Genomic DNA, 22504 nt, shown 5'->3' on the forward strand with positions numbered 1-22504 from the left:
GGATAAAGGAAGGCTAAGTTTGGTCTTGTTTGTAGCCAGGGCAAAGAAGGCTTGCTTTGATACCTGTGGTCAATGGAAGGCTAGGTTTAGTCTAGTGCTGGACCTAGAGGAAGGCAAGGTTTGGTCTGGAAGGAGACTAAATTTGGTCTAGAACTGTGGCTTTAGGTAGACTGAGTTTGGACAAAACTGTGGCTAGAGGAAGGCGAGATATTTGGTCTCAGCAGGGGACAGAAGAGAGGTAGTGCTAGAATTTCCAAACCAAGCAGCTACTGCATATAGATGGACACTGATGTAACTAATCACAGTTGCAACACAGTCATCACAGCTAGAGCATAATTACACCATCCCCATCCACACAGCAGGATACACACATAAATGCATTCTCTCTCTCTCTTTCTCTCTCACACACACACACACAAACTCACATACACACACTCCATTTCCCCTTTGACCATTTCCCCTCTTCCACTGGTCTGCTGCATTAGGACTTGGCTGTCTTTTGTTGTACACATGCACACACACACACAAGGGGGAGGGTTGGCGCAGCTGAGACCACAATACAACGGGGATCAAAGGTCATCCAGCTGGCCAATCAGGGTGCTGTCTGGGATGGCTGGTGGCGGAGGAGGGCGTTGGCCCCCTTTGTGCTGGTCAGGGTGGGTCTGCTAAACAAGTGGCTCCACTTCCAATCCCGGCCCTGCTACTGCCGGCATCCACACTGTGTTTCCTCGGAGACAGTCACGCCAACCTCTGACTGGAGCTCAGGGACTTGTCCAGTTCAGAGGAAGTCCTTTATTGATTTATGACTGGATTTCTGGTGTCTAATTAGCTACTTATTGAAAACCTGAACTGTTGAGTCTTTATGGAGAAAGTCTAGAGGCGTAAACAAGTTGCAGTTTAAACTATTAAATTACTACTATGTGTGTGGGAGGTTAAAATGACTGATGAGATTAATCAAAAATAATAGAAAGCAATAATTTGAAGTACTTAAAAGATGGTGAAGAGAGGAAGGGTGGAAAGAGATGAGTGGTGGAAAGAGGACATGCTTTACAGACTGAACAGGGTGTTGAGGAGGGAAGAGAAAGACAATCTAACAGAAATTAGGAGAGGCAGAGAGAAAAATTGAGGCTGCAGAGGAACAAGAGAGAGATGGACTGAACAGAAGGAAGAGTGAAAAGTGGGAATTAGCCATCAGGGACACACAATTTGTTCCTGTTCACTGTCTTTAGTTTGTGGCAAAAACTCTCCTTATTGGGTGTGATCATGTCAATTTGCACAAAACCTCCAACAAAGAAGATGTACTTTTCATCCATGTCCTTCTCTCCCTCTCTCTCTCTCTCTCTCTCACACACACACACACTTCTAACTCTGGTGCCTGACGCCTAAGTGCCCTCAGTATGTGCTGAGTGGAGTTATCTGATTTCTGTAGGCTAGTTAAATGCAACCACTCCTTTATCCCATATAGTTCCATTACTGCACACACTAATGGTATGCTCACAGTGCAAAGTCATAGACCTATTGTTTGGTCTGTGTGTCTGTTTTGCGCTCTTTTTGCCACACATTATGTTGATATGGATTGATAAATGATTGGAACAACGGATATGAATGCCTATCTAGTGGACACTCATGCGTAAAGGCTGTGATTTGTTTTTCTTTGTGTGTTTGACCATGCGTGTGTGTAAGTGTGTGGCTGTTTGTACATGCTTCCCTGGCGATCAGCAGTATATTTCTTTGCTTCAGTGGCATTTTTCTCTGCAGATAACAAGAAAAGTGGAAATGAGTCTTTCTCGTCAGCCCACAACTTGGAGTGAAGCTCTCGTTGCAACAAATAACTGTCACTTTAAGCTACGACGGCATTTTTTGTCTCATTGGTGTCTTGATTTATTTTTTGGTGATGACCTATTTCAGCCTGTTTAGCTGTTAAAGCTCAGATGGAAGAGCTCGATGGGTTATGTGTGTGAAAAAAAGAAGCTAAAAACAAGCTCTGAAACATTACATCCCTCCCTCAGGGTCGGATTTGATCTGTACCCTTTTTTTCCAGGCTTTTAGCAACTGCTTTGCTCGCTGCTCGTCGATTGTGTGTCCCAAATTGCACCTAGCACATACCAAGATGACCACTACAAAATACTTTTAACACCATGCCTTCTCCTGCAGTGTAAGCACACTGGTGTGCTGACTTTGCTCAATTTCTTCAAAAAAGTGTTGACTGCCTACAGAGGATGCATAACACAATCTCAGTTTGAGACTCATAGCAGAGTGAGAGAATAATCAAATAATAAGAATTGTCTCTTCTTTCCATTACTCCGCTGGTAAATGTTAAAAAAAGAAGACAGAGACTGAGGTCGGTGCAAGATTAAAAGAATAGTTTGACATTTAGTAAAACATGCTTATTAGTTTTCCTGCTGACAGCGAGACGAGACGATCCATACCATCATGTCTATAAGCTAGCTTGCTAGCATTCACACCATCAAGACAGTTGTAGCATTAAAATGTTGTGCATTAACATTTTAACAGCAGATCCAATAAACCTGGGTTTAATTACACTGAACGGTCTTAGATTGTTTAGATGGTCGCACAAGTGTGACAATCCTTCGTTGCTCGCGTCCACGTGTTTGAATCTGCCCGCACCACCGAGTTGACTGACTCTGACGGAAACAGTGTGTAAAGAGTTGACAATTCAGTATCAGATATCAGGCAAAATCCTCTAACCAGCAAGGAAAACTGAAATGAATGAGGGAAATGAATGAGTAAGGCTTGCCCCTCCTTTCCAAACCTGTGTTCTGTGTCTGACAGAAAATTATGGCTGTTCTTAACCAAATTAGATTAGAACTGTGTGAAGGTAATGCAGGATATATTTGACAAACAGTACAGATGCTTTTAAATTTCCATGGATTATACGAAATCATGATTATATAATAGGATTTTTCATTTGATCTATAAGTGGAGCTAAATGAGCCCAGATGGCCTGTTTGCATCTGTAATGCATCTGTGGAACACTTGGCATTGTTAGTTTCTAATCTTGTGTTATTTACAGTACCTACAACCTGCATACAGTGACTTTCCACTGCACTCTTCTGTTATAATTTAAAGCCTGTACAGTGTGTGTGCAGCTGAGCTTTAGTCTCAGCGCGTGGAAAAAAAAGCCACTATTTAATATGATGCTGGCCTCTCTGCTGCACTATTTCAGAGTGACGCTGAGGGAGGGAGATTGTTAGCGACAGACAGAACCCAAGTTAAATCTTCCAGAGCACAGAGGGGCCTATTCACTGTTATGTGAAGAGTGGAGAGGGTGAGAGAGGACGAGAGACAGTGAGACAGTGACACAGAAAGAGAGAGAGAGACTGAGTGTGAGAGAGAGAGAGAGAGAGGAGGTGGGGAGGAGTGGGGTGACAACACTTAAAGTGGTTTTTACGGTTGATGGCATGCATCTGTTTGGTGTACGTTGTGTAGCTCCACAGGCCTGTCTGAGACGGAGTGAAGGATGATGGACAGCTGAGGACAGCAGTGTTCTGCTGATAGAGTACACATAAAGGAAACACGTAGTAATCAAGCTGTGTGTGTTTGTGTGTCTTAGAGGGAGTATATATATATATATGATTATGATGTCTAAATCTATAGATAGATAGATAGTGAGAGAGAGAGCGAGAGCAAATAGAGAAGAAAAATTTTTAGCAAGCAAAATCATATCATCTGGTTACGCTAACCACATAAAACTCTATTGCTGGACATCAATCACTGTGTTCCCGTTGTCCCATGAAATTTCGCCAGTGTAGTAGTAGTATTTTCTTTGGTTTTGGTGACAGTTGATTTTATACTTTCAGAGAATTGACTCCTGTGGTAAAAGTCATCACTGATACAAGGGACAACCAAGGAATCCCTTCTTTGTTGGGCCATAGGCTCCTCCAGGCTCCTCCAGTGATCTTTACTGTAATAAGAGTAGTAATAAATCCACCTGTAAAAAAATAAGTGGCTAATGGAGACAACACCTCTTGTGCATAGCACGTGTGTTTTTGTTGTTTTTTGTTGTTTTTTTTTCGCGGACCAGTTTGTGGCTCACCTCCTGTTACAGTATGCTTATAAATGTGTAAATGTGCCAGAGAGGCTTTTGGTTTATACAACATTTTCTCTGTTTACTGGTGCTATGACTCATGGTTGCTATGGTAGGAGCTCTGACAGCAACACAGCTGATTAGGAGCATCTGACTCCACATGACTGTACTCCTCGCTCTTCTCTCTCTGCCTCCATCAGTCTATCACTCATGGTTTCTCCTTCTTTCTCTTTCTTGTTGTCTTTCTATCTTTCCATCAGTCTTTTTCTCAGTCTCCTCTGCTAAGGTATGTGCTGCTCTCTTTTTACTTTTTTGTCAGAAATACATGTTCTGTTCTTTCATTCCTTGTTCCATTGTTTCTTTTTTCGGTTCTCAGTTTCTTCCCATCCACTGCTTCAGTTCAACAGCACTGGACAACCTTAATGTGTCTCATATAGATTTTCGTACACCATTGCCCTTCACTGCTCCTCTCCTCTTTTCTCTTACTTTTTCAGTCCCCTGCCTCTGCCTCTTTTTCTATGGTGGCCGGCTGTGCACCAGATGTGGCCACTCTCTCAGCTGTTGGCATCATGAGGAAGAGAGGACTGAGATGGAAATGATCTTTTCTTAACAACAAGGCATAGTAAACCTCATAACACACATGATAAGGATAAAAATATCTGGTAGAGGAAAAGGTGGAAGAGTGAATGTGAGGAAGAGGAGTAAAACTTAAAATAAGATAAATAACGGTTGGAGAGATCTTTCACCTCATATTCTGTTGCTTTTGCCCTTGAAGCAGTAGTTGGCCATTTTAGGAACAACAATTATACATTTTCTAGAGGGAGTTGAGAATTAGATGAGCACTTAAATTAACGTTATGTTATGTCTGGTTTATTAAAAGCCTTACAAAAACGTGTAGCAACTTGTGGACAGATCTAGCCACCCCCCTTCTCTTTTGTGCTAAGCTTCAAGTTTCTAAGAATATTAATATAATAAAATATTTGACAAGTTATTCTTCAGAAATTTGTGGTAAAAAAAATTAATTAATTAATTTACACTACATGTATGGATAAATATTAGCACAGAAACATGCAGTGTACCTGAAAGTAGCCTCTGACTAGCACAGGTGTAAGTGCTTTTTCTTTGAACTTTGACCAGAAACCAGAAACAACACAAATTTCCTCCTGCATGCGTCTCACAATATTCACAGTCAAACACGATCATCTCAAGCTGTTCAGTTTGTGAAAGAGTGTTTATTTACGTCAAATTACCCCATGTGGAATAAGCTAGTAAATACTGCCTGCTTCTAAAGTTATTCTTTTCAAAAGACAATTAAATGAAATGACATATAAAACAACCCAAACAGTTTTTATTTAACAAGGTAGAAACCTGAAAAATGAATCAGTGAGAATCCAAGTCATCCAAACTGGCTTTCACACGACACCAGCTGGGGTAGATGGGGTAGATGGGATGTGGCTGAAGACCAAGAGGGAAGACGTGAGGAGCCATGGTAGGTGCTGGAGAGATGGACAGAGCAGAAGCAGACATGAAAGGAGGGAAAATGGAGGAGGGAGAGGTGTCTCGTTTCGCAGGCGAGCTGCAGTGAAAAAAAGTGAAAAAAGAAACAGCCCTGGAGTGGATTGTTCCTGTCGTGAATGCTTACAGGCTATGAGGCAAATACTTTGTGAAAAGGGTAATGGAAAGCAACATTTTGATTGATTGTAGGTCATTACACCAGAATAATACTGGACAATACAGATATTGGGCAGTGCCTGACCTGCAGACCCTTTCTTCACACTGAGCTCTTTTACTCCCTTAATTTTTTACAATTCTCCTTTTTATTTTTTTTCCCTAATTTCCTCATCTCATGCAGTTGCCAACAAGCTCCCTCTGTCTCTTCTGTTCTGCTCTTTATCTTTCTCAGTCCTATCCCTTTCCTCTCAAAACATCAATTTCTTCATCTAGCTCACTTTCCCCTCTTCTCTCTGTCTGCCTCTCCCGGTCAGGGGAAGTGGCAGTCGTTGCCTGCTGGCTCCCAGAGGAACAGACCTGCCTTTGTCTGTCTGCAGTGTAGGAAGATGAGTAGCCGGTCCTCCCAGTAAGTCCAGAAAGCCCAGTAGGGATTCAGGGTTTGTCTGCGGTGAGCCAGCCACCCAGAACGTCTGTAAATCGGCCACCCACTAAAGCCAGGGCTTTCTCAGTCTGTGTAGCTAGCTAGCCAATCAGTCTGGTATTATGTTAGGCACTCACAACTATTAGAAAGTATGGATGGGAAAGCATGGGGGAGATGGAGACAGAAAGACTCCAGAGCCTGGCTAAATGTTAACCATAATCAAAATGTTCAATGACTTTGACCAATGAACATAAGCTCTGCCATTCAATAATACTCAGCTGTTATATTTACATGGATAAATTCCAGAGTTTGAAATGATTGCAGCCCAATTTATGACTTCATGTCTTGAACTAAGAGCAAACACTGGAAACTGGCAGATGTTTTACAATATTTCATGGGAGTGTGGAACTCAAGTCCAGCTGTTTGTGCTTTTATTTTGTCTTTCTATCTTGACCTTTAACTTCTGCAAAGTTGTCTGTTGATACTTGGAGCGTAATAGATGAAAACCTAAATTTACATGCAGGCATGAAGGGGCAAGGGATTTTGTACATGGTTTTGTTCACTGAAAGAGATAAAACAGTTTAATTAAATATGAAGCTCTGACAGGGCTCTTAGTCTACTCGTTAAATTTGGTTTGTTTATAGACTGTGTTAAACTGACCAGTTGTGGACATAGCCAGGCTAGCTCTTTCAATCTGTTTATATTATGTGCTGTGCTAAGTTAACAGCTTCCTTAGCTTAGCCTTAACTTCATGCACAACATGTCATTTTTGTGTAAAAAATAAAAGACTTGTGGCTTTATGGGTTGTTATGTGCTGGAAGCCGAAACAGTGATAGCTAATGTAGCTAATCAGCTGCTGGTAGTAGCTGACGAATATGAGCATAAATGGTTTCATCTAATTCTTGGCAAGGCCGTGACTAAGCCTCTTTCTCACTTTGTTTATTTATTCCTTTAATGTCCCACTTGTGAGTTGGGTGTAAATGCTTACAGTGTTCTTTCATGATTGAGATTGTTCTGAGGTTAATGTCAGTAACTCAGTTTCACTGAGGTACAAAGTAAGGAGCCTGCTTCTTCTTTGTCAATGGGAAGATTACAAACTTACACTCCAAAATGGATAAATAAATAAACTTGACAAAACCGAGGGAAAGGGCAGAGATGCTAAGGAAGGCACAAGTCATGAAACTACAACCGCAGCTTATTGGCAGTTTTAATTGTTTTTTGTTTGTAAAAGCTCATATGATCACAAGGTTCCTCCGTCTGTGCAAACTTCTTCTCCCAAACACCTTCAAGCCCTTTTGGGATTGGAAACCAAAAACATCCAGTAACATTGATTTTTTAATGAAATTTCAAAGCTGAAACTACTTTACTTCATTACACACGACATGATCCTGATATCAATATCACGGCTTTAACTGCATTCTGAAATTACACTACAAGCATGATGAAATCTGGGATAAAGCCAGAGCGCTTTCTCTCTCTCTCTCTCTCTCTCTCTCTCTCTCTTTTTTTTTTTACTTATGTATTAATGGATGAGGCTCCAAGCACCTCAGGCTTCAACAAGCCTTAACAAGGAGATCAATAGAAAGTATATAGACTGTCCTCCCACAGGCTGTGTCTGCTTTCGCCTCAGATCACGAAAGAATATTGTAGAGGTGCTAAGGCGACATGCAGCCAGTGTGGAAATGATTTGATGTAATAGGAACACTATGGTGTGATTAGTGGAGCCTTTCTCCCTTTATCTCTCCCCCTGTAACACCACTTCACTCACTGTGAAGTCATATATGTCAGGAGGGGTTAGCGTGCAATTACCATTCTCTTTAGGCCTTCCCTCGACGTCACCCCTTGTCTCCCTGTTTTCAAAGGTGTGAAGGGCAACAGCAGGCCAGAGTAGTATGGCTTACAAGAAGAGACGAGAGGAGTATGGAGAAGATGATAAGCAGTTGTGAGGAGAATAAAATATAAAGGACTACAGCAGGGCTGGACAACGTTCTGACTCAGTTGTGTCCTGGATCGTCCAGTTCACCAGATGGCTGCTTGATATGTGAGAGAGAACAGACGAAGACACACCAGACTTTCCGTTCCTGTGTATGTGTGTGTTGACATGCTATCCATCCTATATTACTCTCTGTACTTCACATGGCGAATGTGTTATTGCTCTTGCACCACATTCCTAAGAGCCAGAGGAAAATTTCAACCTCTTTTAACCCCCCCTTCTCAGCTGTAGACCAGCTTTGAAGTTTTTTTTCTCTTCTCTCTCTCTCTCTCTCTCTCTCTCTCTCTCTCTCTCTCTCTCTTTCTCTCACACACACATGCACACACATATGCCCTTACACACTCCACTCAGCTCCTCTCCTCACATGGATTTTTGTTTACATCCTGGCAGCCAGCTTCCATAGCACATGTCTGAGACAGAGGCTGTATGGAAGATATACGGTAGTCTTGTTCTCTTACTGTAGTGTTTCATTGAGGTACATTTGCATGGGTTGATGGTTTGGCTGCAGAGTTTTGATGCAAATCAAAGATTTTTGACAAAGACCTGATGTGATGATTGACATTTGACGGATGTCCAGCCCCACTGTCTCTGAGTGTCAGCCTGGTTATGCATGCTGCCTATGCCCATGTATAGTTGTATAGTAGTTATAATCTTGTTGTTTTGTTTCTTTGGCAACATTATAATCTATTGATCCCCATTTTAGCTCATGTCACATTTAGTGAATAAGACATACTGAAATAATTTCTTTCATGCAGTTTTTAAACCTTAGCCAAAGTCCAAAAAATGTTCTAAACGCCTTGAGGCCCTAGCTTTACAAAGTAAGTGTGCTGTGTGAGCTCTTCCTTTCCATATGTATCAGCAGAATACTGTATGTGCATGCCTGACATGATATGAAACAGAACTTTGCATTGTTTGAAAACAAGAATGAGAAACAATGCAGTGTTCAATAAGTGTTATATTGCAAAGCACGTACAAGTCATTAGGTTCATATTCAGATTTGTAATGTTTTCCTTGAAGAAATTTCTTTAACTTGTTTTAGACTGTTCCTACTCTTGACTGGTTTTTTAGTCTTAGTAGCAGACAAGACACTTGAGCATTACAGTATTAAGAAATGAACTAATTTAGATAATTAACTTTTTTATATTTAATAAGCAAAGTGTATTGCTTACAAGGTGCCATTCTGATCAAGTGTTCTTCAAGTACATACTGTTTGTAAGTCATGGAGCTCCCTGTGTGTGTGAATCAGTGCATGGCTCTATGTAGGTCTGTGTTATCTAATACAATCTGTCCCCATCTAATATTCACACTGCTAACCCTTGAGGGTAAAGTGACTGAGGAGAGGAACAGAACTCTTCCTGGAAGTCTTCTGACTTTAAAAGGACAAATTTAATATACACATAGAAAGGTTGCACAAGCACACACTACCAAATACTGTTACATTTAGCCAGTTCCCAGTGCGGTCTGTTTGCAGTGCACTTCTGTGACAGATGTAGTAAAACATCATGTTGGCAAGTGGGTAGAGCTTAGTTGAAAAAAAGGTGAGGTCAAGTATTGCTGTGCACCAATCAGGTTTTTGAATCATAATGTGATTGCAGGTGCAAGGTTGTTTGCTTACGTTGTGGGATTTTTTTAATGATATTTAGAATTTAGTTGTGAATATTTATTACCACTTATGAGTTCAAAACACCTTTTCAGGGGTTTTAAGAACATGCTTGGATAACATCTGAGTAAGGACAGTAGATTCTTTTACAGACTGACCACTGCTTTCCTTTAATAAAGTCCATCTGCCTTGTGATGTGCTATAGTGTGGACCATGTTTCATTTACACCAAGGTACATTGCTTACTTGTGTTGTTGATGATGTAAACATGTGGATGTAGTTATTACTTTAATCAGTCAGTGTCTGTAATAAAAGGCAATTAGGTGTCCTGAAAGGCAAGTAAAACAAAATAGAAAATTTGTTTGTAATAAAATTCACTGAGATTCACTGCAGCTCCGATGTGACTTTCCTGACTTTGCTAGTGTTTTACACAACTTTTCTACTGCCTGAGCCTGGGCTTAATGTTTATTCCAGTTTTTCTGTCTCTAAAGCAATCAGTGTTCTTGATCTCTTTCACTTTTCTCTCCACTTTCTCTCTTTTTGTGTTGTTCTCTTCCGACGCAGCAGATTCAACCCGCCAGCCACACATGACAGAGTGAAAAAGTGAAAAACAAGATCAGAGCTTGAATCAATTACTCTGTGGATGCACTTGATTTAGCAGTGCTCTGAATAAGCACTTCTGAAGTGATGCTGGCTGCATCAGACAAGGCAACTTTTTCTTTTTTTTTTTTTTGTTGTTTTGTATAAATCAGAGCTGATCCGTGCTGATCTGCTGTCAGCCTCGATGCGGATCGTAATGAGGGAGGCGGCAAACAGGGAGGTGGTGAGATCCATGAGTCAGCCTCTCTCTTCTCAGGCTTGATTTTTGAAATATGAGATCCACTGCTGAAATGTTTTTTAGAGAATCACGTTAATGAATGATGATTTTTGCGATTGTTGTAATGATTGTTTCACTAAATTATCGTAATTATGCCATGTAATTTGGCATAAATGGGTCTGTTACATACATTAGAAGATATGAACTTAAATCAACTGAAACCTGACCTTACTCAATGATTCTCATAAGAAACATATAATCAAAAACTATTGAAACCTTAATCTTAAACCTTGTCTTATGAAGATATGAAAAATGACCCCTTTCTTTGGCACTGCAGAAGGTAATTTTGTTTCTCTGCATTGCCTCACAATCATGTATGAGTCACAGGCTTTGAGCCGTAGTGATCTATCCAGGGAACCTGTGGGTCTCTGAGTTTGAAACGTCAGAGGAGGCTTGTTGGAAGATGTCTGGTTGAGAATAGTTCCATGTCTCTGGGGCTTTTGTTTGGGGCGTGGTGCTGTGTTTTACCAAGAGAGTCTCAACACTGTTATGGAGCAATCAGAGAGACAACACTCCTCCTACTGACAGATGGTCTTGTGTGTGTGTGTGTGTGTGTGTGTATTTCTGCCTACATTTGGGTGAGGATTCTGGTTTACTGGGGGAAGGGAAGCAGAGTTTGGGGCGGAAGACGAGGTGGAGAAGTGTGGGGAGAGGTCAGTGGAGGCACAGCTGGTGAAACCCCCACTCCAACCAGCTGCTGCCTCAAAAGAGCCCGTCAGCAGCCTGCCTGCACGGCTGCCTGCACGGCTGCCTGCCTGTATGTGCCAGCCCCTCTCCTCTTTCTCTTTCTGTCCTGTCATCCCCACCCCCTGCCCAGCTCTCCCTCTGTCTTGTCCCCCTGCACACTCAGCCCAGCTGTTCCAAGTTGTCTGCTCTCCTCCCCTGCCACTGTGCACTCTGACCCTCAGGAAAAAGGACCCCCCCCCTGCATTTACAAACAAGTGCACTCAAAGGTGTATCAGGAGTGGGGCTGTATCTGTCAGGCCTGTGTCGGACTGGCGAGTAGACGCCTGAGGCTGGAGTTAAACTACCAGATGGGTCTGAGCCCTTCAGGGTGGACTCGGTTTCCGCTGAATGGCCAGTCATGTGCATCACTTATCCTGTATGGCACAGTCCCTGTATCCAACATAAAATGCCACTTAAAGAGCCATAGAGATGGCTGTGTGCAGTGTGTGCTTATAAACTACTGCCTTTGAATATTTAATGTCCCTGCTGACCTTTTTGCAAAAAGCCACTAGTTCCATTATATGACATTAAAGTTTGACACTTGCCATGTTGCCAATACTTGAAACAAACTTGAGATAAATAATTTTGTATTGATCAGCTATACATTATCACGGTTACTGGAACACATAGGAGTGAATTAGTGAATACTTTAATGAGGTGTCAGACACCAAAGTAGTGCCCAGGCATGTGAGCTTAGAGTAAGACACTCCTTTTCTTACATACAGAGGCATGAGAAGACGAGAAGAAAAGAAAAGAAAACAAACATGGCTCAATAAATAAGCCTGCAACATATTAAAATGGAGTCTGAAAAACAGAAAGGGAATTTAGTTATATTAGCTTTGGTGGTAAGTCTTATAAGTCTTATGCTGACAACTTGAAAGTTATCCAGATTATATTTTGGCTTGACAGAATACGTGATTGTTGGATTATTCACAAAGCGTGATGTGATCGGATTACAACTAGTCTGTATAAACAAGCACAAAACGAAAAGCCTGTAACAATAATTTGATAATAATAATAATTAAAAAAACTAAGGAGAATAATGTGATCCATTAGGCTCTTCTAATCATCTAGAAAAATGAAGTAAATCACAGCAGTCAATATTATTTGGCAGAAATTAAATGCAAATCACCACTGATAATGGCCTGAATAGTGCCTTCATTCTAAAATGAAAGATATGTTTAACTTAAATTAGAAACAACCAACCTACTAACCTAACTACTGTATTAACATAATATTTAATTGCAAAGATTAGACTACATATTTGCTACATATATATGATGAACTCTAAAAATAAAACTATAAACCTTTGAAAATTGGCGTGTAACTAGGCAGTATGAATAAAACATTAAAATGTCATTCAGAAGTATCAGTAAAATACTATCACAACTGTGTATTAGTAGTAAATAAACTTGCGCATCCTCTGAGCTTTTCCTCTCCTCTGAAAGTATATATGGGGCCTGACCTTGTGTGTTCTTCTATCCGGGTGTTTACCCTGCAGACAGCCAAGCAGTGGGGAGGAGGGTGAGGGCGTGGGATAGGTCCACGTGGGGCATTTGTGGGAGCGCAGAGAGAGTTACACTACAGCACTGAGGCTGTGAGAAGACGTTCCTAATTTTAATGCACTGCAGAAAATAGCTGTCATAAAGATAAAAATTTTGAAGCAACTATATTCTTTAAACCAAGGCTAAAAATCTGTAACCCACAAGCTGTGGTTTTTTCAAGTGACTCAAAAATAAAGGGGTCTAAAGTCGTGTTGTGATAAGCGGACTTTGCAGTCATGCTGACGTTAGCACTAAACACAGTCCAGCTGGGGCTCAGGGGCACATCTAACAAATTGCATCATTAAACATGGAATAGTGGACATTTCCCTCAAAATCACAAATGTCAGCTTCACAGTGGCACTGCAGGAATCCATCCTCTGGGGACTCTGAACGTCTTTACAAAATATCAGGGCAGTCAATCTGCTAGTCATCAAGATATTTCACTCTGAACCAGAGTGAGGGATTGGGCTGACCAAGGGACCAGACATTAACATCCCTCGAGCGAGGCAAACAGGATGCCTAGAAAGTTTGCTGTTCAATGTATCCAGGATTCCTTGACAGTATTCCAAGTGCCACTAAACTATAAAAAACTATACTGGTCATAATATGAATTACTGATCTTGATGAGGTTGGTTATCATGCTGTTCTGAGCCGAGTGGACTCCAGTGACTTCCTGGAAGGTAGGAAGTCAATGAAGAACAGCATGCTTTGATAAAAGGTCAGCACTCACACACATCATTTGTGGCTGAAACATGCAAAGTATTATCTGTGAATCTTGGAACAAAGTGAGACTTGAGTTATAATTTGGTGAATTAATAATAAATTATTAGCCTTACCAAATGCACACAGCTCAGAGGGGACATGCTGAATGTTTATCCCATGCCATACATGGTTATTCCTGGCTATTCTGCTTGTCATCTGCCCTCCATTAAAAGACAAACACTCTCCTGATTCAGATCTGAACTCAGGCCACCCAGGCTGCACCTTACCATCCCCAGTTGCGGTGGGTGCTGGGGTGCCACACCCTCTTTCTCTCTCTAACTCCCTCTGCCCCAGCACTATTGTTCCCTCGATGACAAGACCCACGTGCCCCTCTATTCAGCATCCTGGTGGGGGGTAGGCGGGCTCTTTGTCTGGCTGCCATTGTCCCACACACACGCTTCCATTTGACAGACACACGTGCTGTCAAAAGAGAAAGGGAGCGGAGGAGGAGGAGGAGGAGGGGCCACCGCTGGTCATTATTCTTGGTGGTGGCGGTGAAAAGACGAGACGCGCTGGCCATCTGTGGTGCGTGTCTGTAATCTGTAGTGATTGGGGTACTGCACACACACAAACATAGACACACTTCTCGGTTTCTGAAAGAATCCCTCTCTTTTGTCTCGCCACACTTGCGTAAGGGCATGATGCCTATTGAGGTGGCTTCCCTTTGCTTTTGATGCAGTTTTTTTTGCTCCAAAGTTTGGTATGGAAAGAGAAAGAGAGTATGTGTCAAAGGGGCTGGCGTGGTTGAAGTGAGCCAACTATGTTAGAGAGAAAGTGACTACAAGAATGCCGTGTATCCTCTCCTCTGTATGTCAAAGTGACTATTGTTGAGGGCCTGTTTTCTAGCAACAGACCCAAACAGCAGTTCACTTTCCTTTATCTCAGTCCCTGTTTTCCGCTCTCTGGTCTTGGATGACCCAGTCTGCCAGAGGTTCTTCACCTCAGCAGTGTTTCCCCTGTGTCTTCACAATCCCCCTGCACTTCCCCTTTTCTGAAGGTTAATGTTCTCTGAACTGTAGTCTCTAACATGGGGGAGACATTATGGAAGTCGCTGTGGGATGTGTTCACTGAGGTGAAATATGAGATAAGTGTCCCAACTTGTTGCCCTGTGGATGACTTCTTTCTTTCTTTCTTTCTTTCTTTCTTTCTTTCTTTCTTTCTTTCTTTCTTTCTTTCCTCCTTCCTTCCTCCTTAATTCCTGCATTCAATCACTTCCTCACTTTCCCATTGTGCGGTCCTTCCCTTCATTCTTAATTCTCCTTCAGTCCTCCTGTATTTAATCTCCTCTATTTTTCCATCCTTCTGGTCCTCTTCTTCCACTTCTTCTTGTTATGACTGGCTAAGACCTTCTTTTCCTTTCCTTTCCCATTATCTTTTCTCTGCTTCTCCTTTTTCTCTCTTCCAGTCTTTACATCAGTAAATCAGATGTGTTTGGGGAACACTGCAGGGCATATCCTTTCATCAGGAGCTAACAGCTCTCTGGAAGCTGTGAATTGATCATTTTGAAACACTTTACTATGCACTGTATCAAGTGACCAGTATTGCCTTTATTGTAATAAATGTAATTTCCTTAAAACACCTATTACTGGATTATCATTTGGTGGAGAGAATATAAGCTTAAAGATCCACTTACTATAACGTAAGAGCTTCAGTCAGAGTGGGCCAGTTAGATGTGGTGTGATGGTGAGTAAGAGAATGTTTGAGCAATCTCTTTACCATATATTGTCTCCAAATGTTATTTTTGAATATTTACTCAAAATATCAACTAGCAGATATCAGAGGTGTGCTGCAGCGCCACCATGTGTGCCTGAATTTCTAAACCCATTTTCTCTGCCTGTGTTTCTGCGTGACCAGTTCCGGCTTTTAGTGCCGGTCGATAAGACACGACCACCCTGTGAAGGTCGTTCAGTCTTGTCTCCCTACAACAACCAAAACTCCCAGACCACTATAACGCCAGCAACCGCCATTGTGTATCTCCACAATGATAATACAGACTGACTGTAATTTTCTTCTCATGTCTCTGTGCTATACTGTAAATGAAATTTCCTTCTTTTGTGTGTGAGTAAGAAGTTTCAGAGTCATAGAAAGTTGATTTAAGGAAGATGTTGTAATGATGATGTAATGTAGGTAGATATAAGTGTGTGACTGCTTCCTTGTGGTCCAGAAAATGTTACAAGACATACAGATTTGAGGGCAGGCAGACAGATGGATAAACATTTAGATATTTAAGAGTTGTGCAAGCTTTTGACTGTGAAGTGTAGAACTGGGCCAAGTTAAGAATAAAATTTTAAAAATATGAAAGTAGAATACTTCAATTTGATCCAGATAGATATCTGAAACAAGCAAGTACACATTTACGACAAACATATGTGATTTTAACTGGATCTATATTTTAAATTTGAACTATTATATCATCAGTTAGTCAAATTCCAAATGTTTCCTGACGAAGTCAAACAGAAGCTTGTTAGACGGGCGGTCAGACAGAGAGTGATGGGGCAGATGTTAAAAGCTTTAAAAGCCTTATTGATTTCAGAGTTCTTGCCTTGTATCTAGTTGCTTTACATGCATAAACATGCATTATGCATGAGTGCTTTGTGTTGACAGCCAGTACTATCTGAAGAAATGTGATTTTACATGGTGTTGACAATAGGACAGCATGCATTTTGTATTCAGCAGGTGCACACATACGCACATGTACTGCATGTGTGCAAAAAAAAGCTCCTCTTGTCTGTACAGATATGACAGGAGGTCAGAGGTCAGAGGTCAGAGAAAGTGACCAGACATGACACCCATTCACAAGCACAACATGATTAGAGGCGGCTGGCCTGTTACCAAGACAGTGTGTTACTACTACTATCCAGCAGGGGCGCTGTTGCATAGGCAACAAAGAACTGTGCTTTGACCTCTCCTCTCTTCTCCTCTCCACTATCCATCTATCCACCATCAAGTTCAAATATCCATACAAAAATGAGTAAACTAAATAAATACCTAAATGACATTGTAAAAAGTTTTTTCTATATGGACTGACTTTTGACAGTTTATTGACAGTGTACAGTATCATTGGGGATCAAAACATAAGGCCAAACCAGGAACCAGGAAGGGTGCTCGTCTGATAGACATATAATAGTTTTATGTATGCTTTAAAATTCTTCTCTAAAAGTTCTAAGTCCCTCATAATTTTGTGTCTCCCTTTGCTTATCCCGAACCACCAGCAAACACCCAGCAAGTATTTTATTTATAGCTTGTATGTACAAAATATTTATGTACGCTGTAATTTGCCGGCTATGACCTAAAGTGTTTCCTTCTCTCTGCCCGTCTCTCACTCTCCCGCTGCCCTCTGCTCCTCACCAGGAGGACCTCGTTGTGATCAGCGCAGAAGGACGTTTCCTTTCACCCACAATGTTGTCACTGTCTGTCTGTCCCTCTCCTCATGTTCATCTGAAAGAAATGTGTGTACGTATGTTTGCGTATTCATGCTGCTTCCTCTGCCTTCCTCTCTTTTTCTATTTTAGTTCTTTTCCACAGTTGCGTTTTTTCTCCCAAATATCTTTCACACCCCCATTCTTTCCCTTTGCTCTTCTCTCTCTCTTTCTTTCTCCCAGCCCAGCCCACAAAAAACCCATACCATTGGTTGCCATGGGATCTGGTTGCCATGCAGCAGTGAGGTTTTCACATGGTCCTTGCGTGTGTACGTGTCTACCCTAGCGTGACGGAGTCTGGATACCATGTTGATTGGGAAGAGAGGTGCTCAGTTAGAATGTGAGGTTTGAAAACTAGCTGTTCGGCCCCAAATCCCTGACCTCCATATGAATGTATAAACTCGGACACACTCCCGAGAGCACAGACAGCAATATAGTGAATATAGACATGTAGTGCCAAGCTTGACCAGTTTACATGCGCCTAGCCTATGTGCATATGTGTGTACAGATCCTGGAAGACATATACGCACACAGATAACTGCCTCATCATCTTACATTTGGTCAATTAAGATTTGTCTGTAAGTACAGGCTTTGTGTTGGCCTGTAGCGAAAAGATAAGTCGGACATAATGGAGACATTTGATGATGGAGAGTCATTGAGGAGAGGAGAGACGGATGAGGGGAGAGAAAGAAAGAAGAAGAAGAGAGTGGTATTGACCAGAGGCAGGAATCGATGAGCATCCTGTCAGGATAAGGCAGTGGATTTGGCTGTCACGCCTCACTATTGGACAACTCGTCCATCTGAGTGCAGTTTTACACACAGCGTGCCTGCGTGACAAAGAGGGCTTTTGCAGATTCTTTGGCTAATCGAAATGCAGCAGACAGTCTTATCAGCAGATGATTGGATAGCACAAGTCCAGACAGCAGTAACATAACATGATGAAAAGCAGGAGTGGCTAAAATCCTCTAATGTAGCATACACAATAAACCCACTTTAAGATCTTTGTACATCCCTTTACTGACTGCACCTTACTATTTACTGATATATTATATTAAAGCGGTACACATTAAGCATTGATTTAAAGCGAAACATTGCACTGGTAAACAAATCCACAGCTGACATTAACTTTACAAAAGGTCAGGCTTGTTTTGTTGTCTTTTCAGTTAAATGTTTTGGCCACCAACTAAAGCATGCAACTACAGCAGCCAAAAGAGCTTCAAAAACACCCCACGTGTTCAGGACCAGACAGACAAACAAAGTTAATGGCTAGCTAGTGAAGGCAGTGGAGCGCTGGCAACTAAAGCAAGTCTTTTCCCCCCGAAGGAGTCTGCAGAGACCAAAAAAGAGGACAGTGAATATCGAACTTACATTCGTCATTCATTGCTCTGTATCTGCTGAAGGTTTAAATAATAGGCTGCGTCAGTGTCATATTCAAAGCTTGATGCTTCAAAGTGGATGCAGGTTAAGTAATGCAGGTTTAAGAAGTGGTTATCCTCTTTTGAAAGGGTGGTAAAATGTGTTTTGTTCCATCTGGTTAAACTCTGAACACATCCCTCACTGCTGAATTACAGAGCAGCCATTACATGTTTTTTGGTCACATACATTTATGCACACTCATGCACGTGCACACAGTCATTTGTTGAGGCTTTGGGTACATGCCTGACGCATGTTGTTATTGATGTCTTAAGAAGCTAATCAGCTAAACAGTAAATTTATGGGATGTTTGCACATTATTTTGTTCTCTTCCATTGAATTCTGATTTATGATGTCAATATTGCTCTAAGGGAAAGAAAGTTTGTCCATGACAGCCTCAACAAGCTATGAAATTAACTCCAGTTTGATTTTGTTCACCTTTCTATACTTTTACTGGGTTTGATTGTTTTAGTTTTCTCCTGATATTAATTTTAATTAATTTTAATTTAAATTGGCCTAATTACCTGAGTTGTATATTGAAAATATTCAGAAACTTTGGGGAAATTAGCTCTGATTAACATCTTCAAAATTAATGACTTGCTCAGAAATCATGCATAACTTATTGTAGTGTTATTTTTGGTTCCAGTGAGGGTACAATAAGTAGGTTACTGGGATTTTCTGTATACAAGTCTGTGCTGGAGGCCCTGCTGCACTGGCTTGTTGGAAGATTGCTTATTTGCAAGCAGAGTAAGATTATTTAGTATTTGTAAGCCCACAGATCATTAATTGTGGCTGTGTGAGTTTCTCTCCCTCTCTCTCTCTCTCTGTGTGTGTGTGTGTGTGTATTATAGGGAGCCTAATTTACATTCAGACAGCGTTGGTTAAAATAACAGGCTGTTACAGAGTCACTGAGGCATGGTGGTTGTAAAACCACAGAGTCTCAGATTTAACATGTTTGCAGACACAACCATATTAGATACTCACACAAGTACACAACCACACACACAGACAGTGTGATTAGGTTTCTCTGTTTCGGCACTAGCTGGTGGAAAAGCTCACTTGAAACACGTGCCAGAGGGCTTATTTATTGTGGGCAGGAAGTGTGTCTGCTAGCACCTGGTTGGTGAGATCATCGTGTTTCATAACTACACAGCAGCTTTAATAGGCTTATGTTAGTGTCTGCCCAGTAGACAGATACAAAGAGTCAGACTGATGAATATGCAGGCAGAAGCAGATGCCTGTACACACACACACACACACACACACACACACACACACACATATGGCCAGAGAACTGTAAGATAATTAATATCTACTGTACCTTCTTTCTGATTAACTTGAAATTCGGGCGCTTTTGTCTTCCTCTGAGGTTTTGTCATCCCCTCTCTTTAATTATTTTTAGATTCCTTTCTTTCTCACTCTCCTCTTCTTTCTATGTCTGCATCTCACTCCTCGAGGAGTGCAAAAAAAAGGAGGAGGAGGACAAGTTAATGATGATTTTTCTCTTTTGCAAGAAGATTCTTCATTGTCGCATGCAATCATACTCAGTACAACGCATTGAAATTTGTACTCTACATTTAACCCATCCCTGGGGAGCAGTGTGCAAGGTGGCAGCGCCTGGGGGCTGGCTATATGGCTATGAAGTGGAGCTCAAAATGAGGAGTTCTTAGCTCTGCTGACTTTGTATCACTTTTAGCTTCAGACATGATCATAGAGTAATATATAGGTCACACTATGTACTAAAAGTATGTTTCATTGTCAAATAACTGCCAAAGGAGAAGATTAGATTTAACTCAGATATCACAAAATTATGACATTACATTCCACACAGCTTTACAAAACAGCAGTAATACCACAGTAACAGTTGTGTGGGGTTTCATCTGATTTGGTAAATGTCACAGTTGCTGTTGCTGTTAACCTTTAAACAATGGAAAATCACCAAATTGCCCCAAAAATAGTGTGGTAAGCACGTCGGGATTGGGATAGAGAGCCATCTTTGAATCACCTACGTTTCCCATCTGTCCTCAAGATTTTCTTCAAACCCAAACTACACTGTGCTGTGTTTGCTGCCGCAACATGTTACTCGTCGCCACAAGGTGTTGTCTGTAAAGCTGTGGCAGTCTTCAATGTACATGTGTTTGGGATTAGATCAGATTGTTCAGACCTTTGTGTTAGCTGTATAGGGTTGTGCGTGCTTGTTTGTGGTGCATATTTATTCGCTGTGTTTCCCCATGGGCCCATTTAGGTTCAGCAAAGTCACAGTCAGAATGATTAGGCCTATCAAGTTAATCGTGAAACGGAAACAACTGCCAATAAACATAAAGATAGATGCCGTTGGATGTTGCCAAGTAGCTCCAAATACCAGAGTGCCGTGTCTGTGTCTGGCACGTGAATGGAGCTATCAAACAACAAGGACATTTTGATCCCTCTCCCTCTCATCAATTGTTGATCTCTGGCCCTGGGTGTCGCAGGGTAAACAGCTTAGGGGATGAACTGGCATGATGGAAGGCTGGGAATGTGTGAGAAGAAAGATAGCATTAACAGAGATAGCATTAACACACATCACTATACTGAGTTACATCATCTCCAAGCTCAGCCCAAGTTAGTTCCAGCCCAGCCCATGCTACAGAGGTATGAAACATAGGCTGGATCCATTTCAAGGCAACACCTGGTAGTCCCAAAGACATTGTGAGTGACCACTTGTGACCAGATTCTAATTTCTACTGTATTAACATGCATTTAAACTTCTACTTAGTTATGTACCAATGGGGTTAGATAACTGAAGATGCTCTTTGATATAAGGTGTGGACAAGGTGGAAGGTGTGGTTTAAGCCTGCTCCATTTGTTCCTAAACTCAGTCAGCTTGACCCATGGACAGCCAACAAGCCTTTTCACCTTCCACACCACCTCTTCAATATTAGGAATATATTTTTTAAAACTCCATGCAAAACCCTCCTAGAATCTCAAAGTCAGTTTCTCCTTCATGGCTACAGCTGTGTTAGCCTTTAATCCCCGCACCACTCACCTCTATAAACAGCTCTCTACCTCTCTTTTTTGCTTGACTGCTGCATGTTCTTATCCCTTCTTGCACTGTTCGACAAACCTTTCCCAGAGTCCCAATCTCCAGTTCCCTCTCCAAGTATTTGGCCTTATAAACTGTTTCAGTTCCAACTTTCATCCAGCCCTTGTTCTTAACACCCAGTCGTACAAAAATAAAGACAAAATAAAGACCTCTGCAAGGGACTGTGTTAGAGGTGACCTGTTGCTTCATATTCCACTGAGACAATGAAATACAGATCTTAAAGTTCAGTCTGAGTCATACATACATTTAAAGTCAAGGCTTATGAGATGCCAAAACACCACACCAAATATATGTTACTAGTTTATATTGTGAGGAAAGGTTTTTTCAAAATGTTTTTTTTCAAAATATCATGTGTTTTAGAGTTACTAATTGAGAAATTAGTTTATCTCACTGAATTTGAAGGGAGGTGGCCAGGGTCGATGCTGGGCACAGGACTTTGACACTTTAGGAATAAAAAAACAACTTTGCTCAGGGCTAAGGGCAGATCATGGTTTCAGGTAATGTTCATCATGGAAATACCTTGTGTTCTGTGCTTCAAATCACTGTTGATTTTTTTTTTTGTATTATAGCAAGACCACAATCTTTCCCTACCCTTAACCAAGTGAGTGATACAGAACCATCTTGCTGGATGACACTGCATTGCATTTCTATATATTGCATTTATATATGCCGATCAGCCGCAATATTAAAACCCCCTGCTTGATATTTTGTAGTTCCCACTGTGCTGCCAACACAGCTGTTACCTGTCAGGGGACGGAGCACAGGACCTCTGGCGTTATTTTATGGTCACTGGCATCAGAATATTGGATCCATTGGGATCCATCACACCTCAGTATTACCAGAAACAGACTAGTCTTAAATGTACTGATGAGACAGGTTCTCTTACTGCAGTTTTGAAATTTTTAACAGGATCCAGTGGATATTCAAAATATGCAATAATCAGGTGCAT

General features: G+C 41.4%; 1 protein-coding gene across 1 annotated transcript in view; it reads left to right on the plus strand.

Annotated features, from left to right (window-relative positions):
- Positions 1 to 22504, plus strand: part of numbl (NUMB like endocytic adaptor protein) — a 53936-nt gene that overhangs the window by 1850 nt on the left and 29582 nt on the right. The window lies entirely within an intron of this gene.

This window comes from Scatophagus argus, chromosome 5 (genome assembly GCF_020382885.2).
Source record: "Scatophagus argus isolate fScaArg1 chromosome 5, fScaArg1.pri, whole genome shotgun sequence".
Lineage (NCBI taxonomy): Eukaryota > Metazoa > Chordata > Actinopteri > Scatophagidae > Scatophagus > Scatophagus argus.